This window comes from Pseudochaenichthys georgianus, chromosome 3, assembly GCF_902827115.2.
Source record: "Pseudochaenichthys georgianus chromosome 3, fPseGeo1.2, whole genome shotgun sequence".
NCBI lineage: Eukaryota > Metazoa > Chordata > Actinopteri > Perciformes > Channichthyidae > Pseudochaenichthys > Pseudochaenichthys georgianus.
The window spans coordinates 16,026,823-16,044,760 of record NC_047505.1 but is presented as its reverse complement, the minus strand read 5'-3'; positions in this window follow the sequence as shown (position 1 = coordinate 16,044,760).

Sequence of the window (17,938 nt, the reverse complement as noted above, 5' to 3'; positions counted from 1 at the left end):
GGTTCTCAGAGTAGGGAAGTTCTTGTGTTCAAGAAGTTCAATAAGGACTTCATAAATGATTTCTCTGACTTTCTGGCTGAAATGATGCTGCAATATGACCGTGTCCTTATCTGCAATCAGATATGTTTGAAATCCCCCAGGCAGTCCCTTTGTTGTATAGTTATTTGATGTATTGATGAAGATAGTCTCTTGGGTTAAGGTATTTGACCCTTGCCCCTGAGAGTGGAGTAATTAGACTGCAATCAGATATGAATGAAATACCCCAGGCAGTCCCTTTGTTGTATAGTTCTTTGATGTATTGATTAAGATAATCTCTTGGGGTTAAGGTATTTGAACCCTGCCCCTGAGAGTGGATTACTCATCCTGCAATCAGATATGATTGTAAAGCCCCAGGCAGTACCTTTGTTGTATAGTTCTTTGATGTATTGATTAAGATAGTCTCTTTGACCCATGCCCCTCAGAGCCCTTTGTTGTCTAATCTAATTAGCCTTTGATGTTTGCCCTTTGATGTGATGTGTAATTTCACATTGGTGAAAGCCTTTGATGTTAATCTCTGTATAAATGCCTACCCTTACAGCCTCTCCCCTTTGCCCCTCCTGAGGCTATGGCCAGCGTATAGAGATATGCTCAAAACTAAATTTAAAAAAGATAGACAATTCAGCTTACCAAGTCAACCGTCTGAAGAGCCAGTCAAGAAACGAATGCAGCATTTGGGCCGGGTTCAGAGTACAGCCGAAAGATCTGTGCACAAACTTATCTCGCGCCCTCTTTTTGGTCATGTGAGCCAGTGTTGTAGTCAAGTCACCAATTCACGAGTCCAAGTCACCCTCGAGTCACCACTCTTCGAGTCCGAGTCCAAGTCCGAGTCACCAAGGGAGAGTCGTAGTCGAGTCCGAGTCCAAGTCCGAGTCACCCAAGGAGTGTCCAAGTCGAGTCCGAGTCCGAATCATCATTACCTGTGTTCGAGTCCGAGTCCAATTCCGAGTCACTTAAGAAGAGTCCAAGTCAAGTCCGAGTCACAAGTCTTCATGTATTAATCTTCGTGGATATATGTTTTGAAATGTAGCTGCTCCTCTACATTGTTGTTATCCTGTCTATTGAACTGCTGTGAAGCGAGTTTGGCTACAATTCTTGTAATAGGTGCTATACAAATATAAAGCTTATTTATAATATTAATATTATTATTATATATAAATAAACTATATTTAAAATGAGTTACCTTTTAGAGAAGTGATTATATTTGTATGCCAATATTTTCCTATGGTAAAGTTTTCGTTTTGCACTTTTATTTTGATAGTAATAAGATGGGGACTCTTATTTTGAAGGAACTTTTACGGGTTAAATCAGTTTACCGATAAAGATTTATCCCCAGAAAGCACATGGCTACTTAGCATGCACAATGACGTCATTCTGCATGTTAAGTATGTGCTTTCGTTATCGGCTGAATCTTTATTTATTGATTAGATCACGTTACTCTGATGATAGTGTTCAAGACAGCCTATATGTCTGAACTCGATCCTTAGAGTAATGTGTTACGGAGCCTTCTCTTCTATATTGTTTCCACATAATGAGCATTTTGCGCTGCTCTTTTCCAATGTGGAAGCAGAATGTGTGAAAGCATACAGCATAATGCGGGGTGTGTCTGTAGACATCTCTAGACTGGAATAGCGGGGCTCAGTACGTGAACTCGCCATACAGGATAGAGGACATCAGACTCCAGAGAAAATGTGCTCGAGTCCGAGTCCAAGTCGGAGCGTCAATGTACGAGTCGAGTCCGAGTCATCGTGGGGGGGGGAATTCACGAGTCCGAGTCCGAGTCCAAGTCATCCTGTGCGAGAATTCACGAGTCCAAGTCCGAGTCGCGTCAATCAGTGCGCGAGTCCGAGTCGAGTCACGAGTCCTGAACATCGGCACTCAAGTCCGACTCGAGTACTCCATCTCTGATGTGAGCGTTCATGTGTGTTGGAGGAGGGGCTCTGTAAGGAAGGCTGAAGGAAGGGGCAGATTTTCCCCCGGTTGTGTACTTTCAAATTCTAGCTCACTCGAGACGGTTTCTCCAAAATGACAGGTTTGCATCCATTAAAGTGTAACTAAAAGTATCTTAGTAACACAAGAAAAGAGAATAAAGCATTGATGTCAACAAAACTGGATTGCTCCAATGAAATAATAAATAAATAATTTCAAAAAAGTGCTTTTAAAGAAAATGTATTAAGATAAAGTATTTTATTTTCAGAAATGTTTTAAGGTTTTGCATACATAAAAAGTGTATCTTACAGTTCCTTTATCAGAGAATTACACACAAATCTGCAGAGTGTCACTAAAAAGTTTTACGCAGTGACTGACATTCTGTATGGGGGTTCACACCCGAGCTGCTGCAGGGGGTGAGTATGTTTGGCTCTCGGGGGATGGTGGGTTAAGAGTCAGATTCTTAACGAAATCTTTACACATAAATCTGCAGAGTAACTGTAAAAAGTCTTTAAATAAAAAAACTTGCCTTTTCAGAGTCAGAATCCTAACGAAATCTCCTCAAACAGAGGACTTCATGGTAGTGGTCCGCTTTTATACACAAAAGTGTATCTTTTCAGTAACTTTCTCAGAGAATTTAAGCATAAATCTGGCAAATGTTCAAAAACAGCCTTGTTTTCACTGACATAGCCTCTAAAATCACAAACTGCCATTAAGAGTCAGAATCGTAACGAAATCTACGGACACAAAGTCTACTTCATTATCTACTTTTCAGCTTTTATACACAAAAGTGCAGGGAAGGTATGCTGATTTAGAACACTATCTGTGAGATGAGAAGGAAGAGGGACGGGGAGGAAAATTCAGAGGATGAAGAAGCAGAAAACAGCCATTATTTTTCACTCTTTTGTAAAACGGACTGCACGTCAGTTTCAAGAAAGATGAAACCGTGTTTATGCAGACATGCAAAATATCTGAAGCCCTATAAAAAAGTTACAAGTATATTGTGTTGAAAATATCTCAAAAAGTCGTAATATTGTATAATGTATTAGTTGTATGTTGTATTTTGTTAGAAATCACTACAGATGTAGCACTCCAGATCAGACTCAAATGGGTGTGTCCCAGTCAAAAGCCCAGCGGATGCCAGTGGCTGGGGGTGTTGCCAAATTGCTAGAGGGCGTTGCCCAATTTCCCTATTTGTTCAATTACAGGATTTAACCATGAGATGGCGCTTCATTCACAAAATACACAATGGGTGTTGTAGAAACATCAATATTTTAGATCAAATAAAGTATATAGTTTGCTTTATGCAGTATATTTCTTGTAATATTGTACAGTAGATTGAAGTAAATCAACTTATACATTAAGATAAGATAAGATGGACCTTTATTAATCCCGTGGGGAAATTCAGTAGTTCAAACAGCAACAGGGTGAGAGTGAAAAACAGGACAGCACAGATTCACACAGATTAATAAAATCAAAAATAAGATGAGCGATAAAAATAATAATAATGAGAAACTATGAAATAAGAAATGAATAAAACTAAAATGTAATTATCATATCATATATTATAATGTATTGTATTATTAAGTAATATCATACATTAACCCCATTATAGCAGATGCCACATTGAATGGATGAACACATGTATGCATCAATAATTACAACAGAGTATTTCTAAATACAAGTTGTAAAAATACTTATATTTATTTAATATTAACCCTTTGGAGTCGACCGTCACGCCGGCGTGATCAGATCACATGACCTGTTCAAGCCGGTGCCGCATAAAAACAACAGTCCGGACAACATTGCCGTGTGTTTCTGTCGAAAGTACTGGCTTGAAACTATATCCCAGTCTTTGTTTCATGCAAAAAGACCCAGTAAACACGGAGATACGGTGATATAAAGTTAATACAGATATATTTCAGAAGTATGAATAATGGAAGCACATATTTTAATATCTTCGCCGTATTTTATCATTTTACGAAACGGAAATACTGGAAACTGTAGATCCTGCTCAACAGGATGTATATGTGTATTTCTGTCGAAAGTACTGGCTTGAAACTATATGCCAGTCTTTGTTTCATGCAAAAATACCCAATAAACACGGACATATGATGATATAAAGTTAATACAGATATATTTCAGAAGTATGAATAATGGAAGCACATATTTGAATATCTTCGCCGTATTTTATCATTTTACGAAATGGAAAATACTGGAAACTGTAGATTCTGCTCAACAGGATGTATTTACCAGGGAGGGGGTGAGGTAATCAGTTAAACGGAGTGATACGAAACGAGACGAAAAGAGACGAAGAGGGACGGCGGGAACCGAAGAGAGACGGCGGGAAATGGAGAGAGACGAAGATATATGAAGACAGGCGGCGGGAGACGAAGAGAGGCTGCGGGAGACTGCGATTGAAGTAAAGTGACAGACAAACATTGAGAATTTAGATATAGTTAGATAGATTTTGAGTTTTGAAGACTCAACTATGATGAAGAGAATTCTGAACGTGAGTCAAGCTTTAAGCTTGTTTTTTGATATGGAGGAGGAGGAATCTGTGATGTTGCCCTCTGTGTCGTAGTTGATAGAAACCGCTTTGAAGCGTGGCACAGAAAAAGACAGAAAAAACAGATTGTTGTACATAATGTGTATATATATATATTTGTATTATATTTATAATAACACTTTTGCCTTATCAGAATGAAATCCCATGCTACCTCAATCAAACTTTCACATTATCATTGTCACATCCCATGTATATATTTCCAGCTTTTAAATGGTTTCGTTGTGTATGTTTGTGTTATGAAAAATAAAATCATTTTCAAAATCTGTTTTTAACATGTTCATATAGTAGAAGATCACTGCTCTAAACAAAGTCAAAAGTCCTACATCCAAACAAAATAAATAATTAATTATGATGAATACGTTAAGTCTTGTTCATTGTTTTTCACTTTTATTAAATGTTTGATATTTCCGGTAGAAATGGTGGACTATCGGACATTCAAAATGCAGCATATTTTCACTCTTACACACATATATTCTCATTTTACATACATACATTTTCACTCTTACACACGGATATTCTCCTTTTGCTCTCATGCGAAATCTACTAAAACAGAGTATGTCATGTATATTTAGTTTTCGTTGATGAGACGAGACGGACTAAGGTGTTAATGGTGGCCTATCGGACATTCAAAATGCAGCATATTTCCCCCAAGAGTCTGTCAAAATGCTCGTTAATGTCAGATATGTACTAAGTAAATAGCCTACATTAGTTCCTGCTCAAGATTAGATTCAACTTTATTGTTATTGCACAGATTACAGGTACTGAGACAACGAAATGCAGTTTAGCTTCTAACCAGGTGCAACAAGCAGTAAAGTGAAAAGTAATGTTCACAATCTACAGAATAAAATATAGAATTAATTGAATGATGAATAAACAGTGAGGGGTATGAATACACTAGATATCAGCCTGTGAGCAGTATGAACAGTGTGTTAATCGTTTATGTCAGATATGTATTAAGTAAATAGCCTACATTAATTTCATGATGGATTAAAGCACATTTATTTCGTTAAAAATAAACAAAATGATTAAATGTAGGGTTTTTTGTATTTCAGACTTCGGGAATATATTGCGACATGAAGCCAGTAACATTCTGAAATCCCCAGGATGTGTCCTAATCAAACCAAAAGAGAACATGCAGATATTAAACTCATAAAAGAAATGGTAGACATATTAGTACTCTTAGTGCCAAGTTGTCTCAGACAATCTGTTTTCCTAATGTGGGACAGTTCTGTGCAAAATGTGGAACACTGAAAAGTCTATATTAAAAAGCCTCAGTCACCTTCATTCATGTAATAAAAAAATCTCAGGCCAGTAACACTCAAAGCTACAGTAAATGTGCAATGTTACTATTTATAATGTTATTGTTGTTACAACAGAAGATGTTTTTATTTAAATTGAAGTTAAATGCATCAATCTGGTGCACTGAGGGCAAAATTAGTAGATTTGTGGATACAGCTCTCAACACTCATATGAAACAGAACTGTTCTTACAATGTGTGTTGGAAGGTATTAAATTACTATGCATATTTTATTGTGTAAACACACAGCTGATCACCTGAGAGCTGCCGTTTCATTCAGAGCGTTTAAAAAAAACAACGGTCTGATTTCAACAACTCAATGTGTGATTATTATAGCAGTAATATTAGACACTAATAATACAGTAAACTATTAACACTGTACATATTATTGTTTGCCCGTGGGATTAGGATGATCGGTAGTGAGAGCCGCTGCATTTTCCTCCGGTCGGATTTGATATAAAAACAAAGCGATTATTGTTGTTGTTGTAAACTCACGTGGATTAAATGTAGTGCATTCATTTCAACTAGCGAACATATGATACATTAAATGAATGCGAGGATGATGATCGAACATCGTTTGTTTGACCCTGGATGCATTTCCTGATCTAAAAACATAGCGATGGTTTTGTACTTACGCGGCGTAAGTTACGCCAACGTGAATTAAACATTATTTTGTTAAATAAAAACATGGTGATGTTTAGTAAATGATTACATGTCTCTTACTTAGCACAGAATATGATCCTATCCGTGACATATATGGATCTTGACAAATATCCGCTATATCAGATACCTGTAGATCAGCTGTTTATTTCACATGAGTTTCAGTGTGGCAGCTTTTCACGGCTCCCCCTGGTGGATCCATGATCCATTGCAGCTGGTTTCATTATGATTAAATGTATTTATCAAGGGGGCATTTCAAGTCCTGCGGGGGGGTTTTCCTTTTGAGCAGGGGCCCACCCCGTGCCGATCACGGACCCGCACGGGTAGGCGTCTGAAACGAAGCGCTACATCTGTATGTAGTTTTTCAAAAATATAATGGAGAAAAGAGAGAAAGACAAAAAATGGCTTTTCGTTTTTTATTAGTGATACCTGAGGATATTCTCTTTTTTAATTGTAGCGACTGTGAACTAATGTGTAATTACTTTTTACTAACTATAAGAAAAGTCTCTCTGAAGAGGGGAAATAATAAAACAATTTTAAAAACATGATCTTTGTCTTTTTATAATCACTTTACACCACTATAAGGAAACCCAATATTAAGTTTGTGTGAGGTTTTACTAGGGATAATATTAGAATTTTGCTGTACCCATAAAGAATGTGTTTCTGCCCCATTTCACTCCATGAAGCCTCCAGCTTGTACAAGGGCTCCGCCTCCACTCAACATAACATGTCCCGCCCTCCTCACCAGAACATTTAAAAGTAAGGGGATGGAAATAGATGAAAATAAATACGCTCAAACTAGATAACAGGCCAGTCATTTCTACTCACCAAGTCACCTTTCAAAAAAAAAGAAAAATGGCCAAGAGAAGCATAGATATGGGTTTAATCAGCGAGACGCCTGTGACAACGTACAGCCATCAGTCCGGAGCGCCAATCAAGAAACGAATTTAAAACTAAGGACCCCTCAAAGAAAAACACAGTGCTTTCTACCTATGTAAAAAGAGTGTCGGGGTTGTCTTACGAAAATGTGTTATCTCTGTATCAAGATGATGTGTTTAAAAATGAATTTTGTGAAAAAAAACAACGGTGTGAGAGACGTCATAAAGACACTCATTTTAACCACAGTGTTTGTTCTCTACAAATGTTTTAAGATTATTACAAAATGTAAAAAATAAAAGGTATGGAGACAAAATTAATTCAGGTGACTCTGGCTTTATTAGGAAAACAAACATATAATACAAATGGTTTAAGGGGTACATGTAACCATCTTGGACTTATTAGTCTAACAAAATACTTTATCTGAATACATTTGTTCTTTTTAAAAGCACTTTTTGAAATGATTTATTTATTATTTCAGTGGAACAATCCAGTTTTTCTTAACATCAACGCTTTTTTCTCTTTTCGTGTGTTACTAAGATACTTTTAGACACACTTTGGCGTATGCAACACTTGTTCAGTTAAACAAGGTTTTTTTCTTTTCTGATAAACTTACATATTTTAGTTATTTTTCTGCTACCAAGATACTTTAAGATACACCTTGATGTACGCAATACTTAACAAAGGGTATAATATGAAGTACTTGGTAAGGAAGGAGTTTTTCTTTAAGGGGTGCACAACTTTAGAACAGGGTAAAATATTCATTAATTTGTATTGAATTGAGTTTTCTTTTTCTTTTTTGATTTTCAACATACTATTTGTACACAATGACTTTTCCATATTTCTGACAAACTATACTTTTTTGACTTTTTTCTGTAGAATCTTGACAAAACTATTACTTGTTCTTAAATGATGACCTATTTCTGGAGATGAGATGAAAAAGCTACAACGCTTAAAGAACTTTTTTCTAAAAACTCTCAATTCTTTAAATGACTCCCCCCATTTCAAAGCAATAAGCCACACCTTCCACTCAGAAAATCATCTACAACGAAAGACCCTACTAAGACGGCAGTTGTAAACCAGCCATGGAGCAGAGAAAAGCCAAGACTCCCCCCGCGAGCTGCATCCAGGAACAAACTCTTGAACTACCATCAACACCACCATGTGGGAAACCCGAATCTTGCAGTACTACTGCTGCTGATGCTACTCCTCGGGTCAAGAAGTCTCGGTTTAGGGACACAGTGAAATCGGAATTGTTTTATATTCTGGAGAGGGTGCTGGATCGGTACAGAGAAGAAATCTGCAAAGAATGCCGAGGCAGTAACCCCGACCAGAGGCAAAACGATTGTCGGAATGACATGCCCGATTTCTTCTTCAGAAACATTTACAAAGCGTTAATGAAAAGACTTTGGCTCGCCAACTTCATTACAGTGATTGACCAGAGTCTTATTGAAAAAGGCATTTGCGAGGATGAACTGAGGATAGGACGCGCTTCGGAAGCTTTTCTGCACAAGCTTATAAAATGCAGATGCCTCAAGGAGAGACTTGAAATATCCATACAGAGTTGGATGGAGAAGAAGAAGACTAACAACCAGCAGTTGGATGGAGAAGAAGCCAGGGACTTGTTCAATGCAGTGACTTTTTTCTTTAAGTAAAATAAAAATGGGAAACTACGATGTAAAACTCTCTGTATATATTGATCAGAATGTAGTCATTGCCCTTTTAATAAGTGTGGTGATGGGGACGATTGAAAACAGAACGAGTAGTGACCCCTGTGTAAAAAGAATGGCTGAAGTTTGTAAACTGGAAGACATTTTGGATATTGTTCGTTCTGGCAGTACTATTCTGGGTCATTGGGAAACGATTGTAAACGAAACATTTAAAGTGGTCCTGGAATCTTCATTTTCCGAAACATTCTGTAACATTACCTCAGAAATGAAACAAACATCACAAGTGTATCATGTGCTCTCATTGTATGCTCTGTGTGTAGATGTAATGCATCTTTGTGTCGAAAACTGCATACACATGAATATTTTGACTGAAGTGAAAAAACTCCATCACGATATCTCCAGTAATATGGGGAATTCTAAGCTGGAGACGGTCCTGGGGATGCCACAATCAGTATAACTATTGATTTTGTGTGTGAAAAATAAAAAAAGTGTTTTTTTACATTTAAAAACTGTTGTCATCATTATAGCAAGGGGAGCGTGTCTGATACATGTGTATTACAGTCCTTCTTTTTGTGTTTTTCAGTGTTTTCTGTGTGTCTGTACACACAAAGCACAAATCATTTAAAACAAACCCTGAATCAAATTTAGAGAGGACCATTAAGAGTCAGATGCTTGACGAAATCTACTAAAACAAAGTACTTCATTATCTACTTTTTTCAGCTTTTATACACAAAAGTGTATCTTTCAGTAACTTTCTCAGATAATTTAAGCATAAATATGTCAAATGTTCAAAACAGCCTTGTTTCACTGAAATACTCTCAAAATTACAAACTGCCATTAAGTGTCAGATGCTTTACGGAATCTAATAAAACAGAGTACTTTCATGGTAGTGGTCAGCTTTTTTAAAAAGAAAAGTGTATCTTTCGGTAACTTTTTGAGAGAATTTAAGCATAAATCTGTCAAATGTTCAAAACAGCCTTTATAGAAACAGTATATCTACATACATTTAATTATAATGAAACCAGCTGCAATAGATCATGGATCCACCAGGGGGAGCCGTGAAAAGCTGCCACACTGGAACTCATGTGAAATATCAGCTGATCTACAGGTATCTGATATAGCGGATATTTGTTAAGATCCATATGTCACGGATAGGATCATATTCTGTGCTAAATAAGAGACATGTAATCATTTACTAAACATCACCATGTTTTTATTTAACAAAATAATGTTTAATTCACGTTGGCGTAAGTACAAAACCATCGCTATGTTTTTAGATCAGGAAATGCATCCAGACTCAAACAAACGATTTCCAATCATCATCCTCACATTCATGTAATGTATCATATGTTCGCGAGTTGAAATTAATGCACTACATTTAATCCACGTGAGTTTACAACAACAAAAATAATCGCTTTGTTTTTACATCACATCCGACCGGAGGAAAATGCAGCGGCTCTCACTACCGATCATCCTAATCCCACGGGCAAACAATAATATGTACAGTGTTAATAGTTTACTGTATTATTAGTGTCTAATATTACTGGGGATTTCGGAATGGTAGGCCTACTGAATTTTGATTTATTGTATCGGCTTCATATCGCAATATATTCCCGAAGTCTGAAATGCAAAAATGTCCCACATTAGGGCAATTCACCCTACATTTAATCATTCAAACAAAATCATATTTCGTTTCTTTTTAACCAAATAAATGTGGTTTAATCCACATAAGTGACTGTGTTAATTGTTTACTGTAGTAGTGTGCACATTACTTTTCGCTGCTTGTTGCATGGTTAGAAGCTAAACTGCATTTCGTTGTCTCAGTACCTGCAATAATATGAGCAATAACAATAAAGTTGAATCTAATCTTGAGCAGGAACACATGTATTTAGGCTACTTAGTACATATCTGACATAAACGATTAAACACATTTGTGCATTCTTTAAACCGAGTAAAGCCGAGTCCGGAGGCGGCGGCACATTAAAGTGTGCACCTGATTGTTTAACTTGAAGGTGCCTGATGACATTTAATCATTCAAACAAAATCATATTTCGTTTATTTTTAACGAAATAAATGTGGTTTAATCCGCATAATATAGGCCTACTGTGTTAATTGTTTACTGTAGTATTGTTTAACTTGAAGGTGCCTGATGCAGAGTCCTGCACGGGTCTGATTTTCAAGACCCGCTCCCGCCCCGCGACGTGCAATACCGAACCCGCCCTGCTACCCGCACATCAGGGTTCCCGTTAGCCGGTAATTACCGGTTTTTAGCTGGTAACATTTATTAAAAACCGGTAAATTCAAAACCTGCCGGTCAAAATGTCTGGTAATAATTAGGGAGGCTCCGATCGATGGCCGCCGGTCATTATCGGCCGATATTAACTCTTAATAGTTTGATCGGTGCTCTCTATAAAGGCCGATCAGGAGAGCTGGATCTGATCGATATGGACATAAACGCGAGTGAAGTGTAACCGAACGCGAGAGAGAGATCAGATCAGCTGCTGAATCTGACCGAGACACGCAGCTCTGCATAATCACCTGAAGCCCCGCCCTCTGTTTAGCGAGCTGCAGGAGCTGCATGAGAAACTGACGGGCTGTCAGGAGAGAGAGGGAGGGAGAGGGGAAAAGAGAGGATCCGTTTCTCCAGTGTTATTATTCAAATGTAATGTAAACTTTTGAATAATGTACGTTATCTACTACAAGTAGTTTGTTTCAATGTAATAATTATGTTGTTTGTTGTTTGTGGAATAATTTATTGAAAAATGAATCTGAATTGTTCGATCTGTTAGGATTATAAACTGAAGCAATATAAAAATGAGCCCCGTGAACTGAGTTTTAAACTGAAGCATATCTGCTCATAGTCCGGTAATTACCTGCCAACGGAAACTCTGCTACACAACTCTTATTATTATTATTGAAATATGACCGGTAAGTTTCAAATTTGTCCGGTAAAATAAATTCTGCCCGGACATTTGACCGGCGAGAAAAAATCCTAGCGGAAACCCTGCCGCACATATTGCCAATTAGTTCCGCGACCCGACCCGTCGGCACAAGATCCGCAACCCGACCCGAACCCGCATAGCCTAGCCTATATATGAGTAGTGAAAACGTGCAATTATTAACACATGCAGTTGCATATTTGTCTCAAAAAGCGTGGGATGTTGGTTATTTCCTCCATCTAGGATGACACCAAAAGCCTCCCAGACGTTGGATTTCGCTCTTGAGGAAGTGTTATTGAAAATGCTGTATTCTCCATAGAGAGCATCACCTCAGCCATTTCGAATGTGGCGCGCACAGCAGCAGATTGATGCGCTGCAGAGGTTATGATTATGCGCGGTCCCGCGGGGGAGAAGTTTGAGGATTTAAACATTAAACTAAATTATTATTATTTTAATATATTTATTATGCAATACCCGCGCCCCGACCCGCATCATCTTTGTTTTACCCAGAACCGAACCCGGAAAAAAGCGTTTGAAAAAATACCACCCGCGAATCATCTTTTTTGCGGGTCACCCGATGCAGGACTCTGGACTGATGTGAACATTTCCAGAAGAACTCTAGCTTGAATGGCCTTTGTATGTATACAGTAGGCCTAAAGTACAGCCCAACCATGTACACCTTGCTTTTTTCCCGTCCAAAGTTTGAATTGGATAAAGGTAATGGTTATCGATGGTGCTTTCATAGCCTATTGTATAATAACTGTGTGATTTATATTGCTTTTCAAATGCATATATGGCCACCCATTTACACAGCTCTTCCCGTCAAGAATATGAATAGAACTTAGTTAGATTACTTTACATTTCTGCAAATACATTTTTAATCACACACGTCTCTCCATGTCTCCCCGTCCCGAAAATGATAAATAAAATAAAAAGTTCAGTTTTCAACGTTTTATTTAAAATAACTGACATAACAGACACCGTATATTGTAGGCCTATCTGCTGCGGAAACCAGGACGAACTATTTTGGGATCTGTTTTTCGGGGGCTCCCTCTCATTTACCCAGCTCCTGATCTTATGCCACTGATCAATGTTCAGATTTGGGAACCAATTGGAAACATAGGACTCAATCTTTTTCAACCTCTTGACTGGAAAAAAGGAAGGTGTAAATGGTTGAATGATGATTCTATAACACATAGGTGTGAGCAAGCTCTCTGATTGGTCAATAGGCGTGTTTGATTCCACGATCAAACAACGGTCAAATAGAACGTGCCTTTTCACAACAAGTCAGTATCCCTCCGCGTCTGAGAAAAACGGTATACCGTTGGGCAGTTTGCTTTTCGAACTGGAACAAGAAAGCAAATGCCCGAATCAGCAAAGGCTTTCTACCACCATCCAAGGAAGTCGGTAAAGTCTGGGGATGCGGTGTGGTATAGCATGGAGCCCTTGGGGGTGAACAGCCTGGGGTCCATGATGACCCGCATTAGTGAAGAGGCTGGCACTGCTACGTGTTACACAAACCATTGCGTCAGAAGCACCTGCATACAGCGGCTGGCGGAGGCAGGGTTGGAGGCCAGAGAAATCATGTCCGTTAGCGGGCATAAAAATGAGTCATCGCTTCGCAGCTACTGGGCTCCATCTCTGGACAACAGAAAGATGTGGAGCAACGCGCTTTTTGCCGGTCCGGGACACGCCATGAAACGGCCACTGGAGGAAAGCTCTTCCGATAACCTACCCGTGAACACCACAGCACCACCTGCAAAAAAGTCTGGCATGGAGTTCATGGAGAGCTGTTTCAAAAATTGCACTTTTAATGGCTGCATGAACATCCACCTTCATTCTGAAGCCAAAATGTTAAATATGTAAATAAATAAAGGTCCAGTACAGGCGTACGGACCTCGGCGCAAGCGCCTCGGTCCTACAGTACTGTCATACCAATAATGACGTTCAAGAACGGCCTCTTGTGTATGATTGCTTAAATAAACAGTGAGGAGGGGTACAGTATGAATACACTAGATATATACAGCAGCCCAGCCTATGAGCAGTATGGACACCAATGAGCGCTCAGCTCGAGATACCAGCGAGTCGAGAGAGAGAATGATATCTGCATTTTCTCTTTTGGTTTGATTAGGACACATCCTGGGGATTGTGTTTACAAACATTGACCAGACAGTTCACCAGCCCCCACCCCCCATGTTGCCTATGCTGTCCTGTGTTGCGAACTCTTTGTTTAAAACGAATTGGCCATCGGAATGTGTGGAGGAAGGGTCACATTCCACAGCCCGCCCCCCCCCTCTTTGCATATTTCTATGCCGTAATTCATACTGGTCCTCTCATGCACATACATTCTCCTTACAGTATACATATAGGCTATATGAGTCCGTGTATCTACGGACCATTTGTTTTTCTTTATTAAAAAAGTAAACGGAAGAGCGTCTGAGAGGCGTTTTTGCCCTTTTGCTTTTTACCTTACTAAATGGTCTAACACACATTGAGTCTAGAAAATGAATGTTATTAAGGGCTGTAAATATAATAAGCCTGTGTCTAAAATTGACAACAGGCTTATTATATCTACAGCCCTTAAGATACACTTTTTTGTTTAACAGCTGACCACCATGACATACTTTGTTTTAGTAGATTTCGCATGAGAGCAAAATGTATAAATATGAGCATTACATTATATGAATATGAGAACAAAATGCATGAATGTGTGAGTGACAATATATGAATGTGTGCATTGAGATATGATAATATGAAAAGTGAAAAACAATGAACAAGACTTAACGTATTCATCATAATTAATTATATTTATTTCGTATGGATGTAGGATTTTTGACTTTGTTTAGAGCAGTGATCTTCTACTATATGAACATTGTGGACCCAAAATCACAAAAGAAACGTAAAAACAGATTTTGAAAATGATATTATTTTTCATATAGGTAACACAAACATACACAACGAAACCATTTAAAAGCTGGAATTATATGCATGGGATGTCACTATGATAATGTGAAAGTGTGATTGAGGTAGCATGGGATTTCATTCTGATAAGGCAAAAGTGTTATTATAAATATAATACAAATATATATATATATATACACATTATGTACAAAAATTAGAGCCGGGACTCGATTAAAAAAATTAATCTAATTAATTAGAGGCTTTGTAATTAATTAATCGAAATTAATCGCATTTTAATCAAATATACATATTTGACCTGAGAACAGTGAGAAGCAATTTTCACATGGATTTTACTCCAAGTGGTCTACAGTCCAAGTGCATGACATTAAGGATTTTGGGAGATGGCCCTGTGGGCCATCTAAGCTAATTTACAGATGGCCCTGAGCCCAATAGAGATTGCCCTGAAAAATGCACGCGGACGAAATGTAACGACTGAATGAACACAAGTGGAGGACTCAATAGCACGACTCGGAGACAGAGGATTAGGATGCAAAAAGGTCTTTATATCCAAGGTTCGGTACACGGGAATCAGATACTAGAAAAACACTGCTGGAACGCTAGGAATAACAAAGACGAACTGGCACTGAAGGGACTGTGGATGCAGACTAAATAGACAGAGGGAGAGATGATAATGGGGCACAGGTGAGGCTAATTAGGGAAGGGAAGCAGGTGGAGTTCAATCAAGGGCAGGAAAGCTGAGACTGAAATGAGAGAAACACAATGAGAACAGGAACAATAACAAAAACATCAGCATGCTGGCTAAACCCTTACAGTACCCCCCCCCTCTAGGGACGGCACCTGACGTCCCAGGTTGTTCAGGATGTTGACGTTGAAAGTCTTGGATGAGGTCCTTACTGACATTACTGGTGGAGACCCATGACCTCTCCTCAGGACCGTAGCCCTCCCAGTCAACCAGGTACTGACGTCCCCGGCCTCTAGGTCGAACTGCCAAGAGGCGTTTCACAGTATATACAGGTCCACCATCAATAAACCGGGGGGGTGGAGGGGGTCTGGAGGTGGGGACCAGTGGACTCACTTTAACTGGTTTGATGCGTGACACATGGAATGTAGGATAGGCCCTCAAGGATCGAGGTAGTCGAAGCCGTACTGCCACAGGATTTATGACCTTGGATACCGGGAAGGGACCCACAAAACGAGGAGCCAGTTTGCGAGACTCCACTCGAAGGGGCAGGTCTCGAGTAGAGAGCCACACACTTTGTCCAGGTTGGTAGGCAGGAGCAGAGATACGTCGGCGATCGGCCATCCTTTTATAACGGGCTGAACTCCGTAGTAGCACCTGGCGGGCCCGGCTCCAAGTGCGATGACATCGGCGGATGAGGGCTTGTGCAGATGGAACACTGACCTCCTTCTCCAGGTCGGGGAACAATGGTGGTTGGTATCCATTGGCACACTGAAAAGGTGAGAGACCAGTAGCAGAACTAGGCAAAGTGTTGTGTGCGTACTCCACCCAAATCAGATGCGTGCTCCACGTGGCAGGGTTCTGAGACACCAGGCAGCGTAGACAGGTCTCAAGCTCCTGATTCAGCCGCTCCGTCTGGCCGTTAGACTGCGGATGATGTCCAGAAGAGAGGCTGACTGTGGCACCGATGAGTGAGCAGAAAGCCTTCCAAAACTGTGAGGTAAACTGTGGGCCCCGGTCTGACACAACATCCCTAGGGAAACCATGGAGACGGAAAATATGGAACAACACTGCCTCTGCTGTCTCTCTGGCAGATGGCAATTTAGGCAGCGGGACAAAGTGGACCATCTTCGAAAATCTATCCACAATTGTCAAAATAGTGGTGTTACCTTGAGACGGCGGCAACCCTGTGACGAAATCCAACGAGATGTCAGACCAGGGGCGATGTGGCACTGGGAGCGGGCGCAGAAGACCAGAAGGGGGCTGACGGGAAGTCTTGTTCCGGGCACAAACTGAACAGGCTGCCACGTACTCCTTGACCGACCTCTCCATGGAGGGCCACCAGAACCGCTGCTTAATGAAGAACATGGTGCGGCGAACACCAGGATGGCAGGAGAGGAGGGAAGTATGTGCCCAGTGGATGACCTGTGAGAGAAGAGGGTCAGGAACAAACAACCGGTTCTGTGGGCAACCGTCGGGAACCAAAACATTAGCACTCGCCTGCCTGACCCTCTCCTCAATGTCCCATGTGACTGCCCCCACTACACAAGAGGGGGGAATGATTAGTGAGGGAGTGTGAGGAGCTGGATCGGAATCAAACAGGCGGGATAGAGCATCAGCTTTAGCGTTCTTAGAACCGGGACGGTATGACAGGGTGAAGTTGAATCGGGTAAAGAATAGGGCCCACCTGGCTTGTCTGGAGTTGAGGCGTCTTGCAGATCTGATGTACTGAAGGTTCTTATGATCGGTCCAGACTAGGAAAGGGTGCTCAGTTCCCTCCAGCCAGTGGCGCCACTCCTCCAAAGCCACCTTAATTGCCAACAGCTCCCTGTTACCCACATCATAGTTTCTCTCGGCTGGGGAGAGTTTCCGAGACAGGAAAGCACAGGGGTGGAGCTTGTTGTCCTTCTTTGACCTTTGAGAGATGACTGCCCCAACGCCCACATCTGAAGCGTCCACTTCGACCACAAACTGCTGAAGTGGATCAGGAAGTGTGAGAATAGGGGCTGAAGTGAAGCTCTTCTTAAGCCTCTGAAAAGCCTGTTCTGCTAGGGGGGACCATTGGAACTTCACCTTGGGGGAGGTTAAAGCATGCAGTGGGGCAGCCACAGAACTATAGTTTCTGATGAAACGTCTGTAGAAATTTGCAAAGCCCAAAAATCGTTGCATGAGTTTCTGATTGGAAGGTGTAGGCCACTCAGTGACTGCACTAACCTTTGCTGGGTCCATCTGAATGCTGTTCTCCGAAATGACAAATCCCAGGAAAGAGACGGTGGAGACGTGGAACTCGCACTTCTCTGCCTTCACAAAGAGTAGATTATCCAAGAGACGCTGCAACACCTGGCGGACATGTTGGATGTG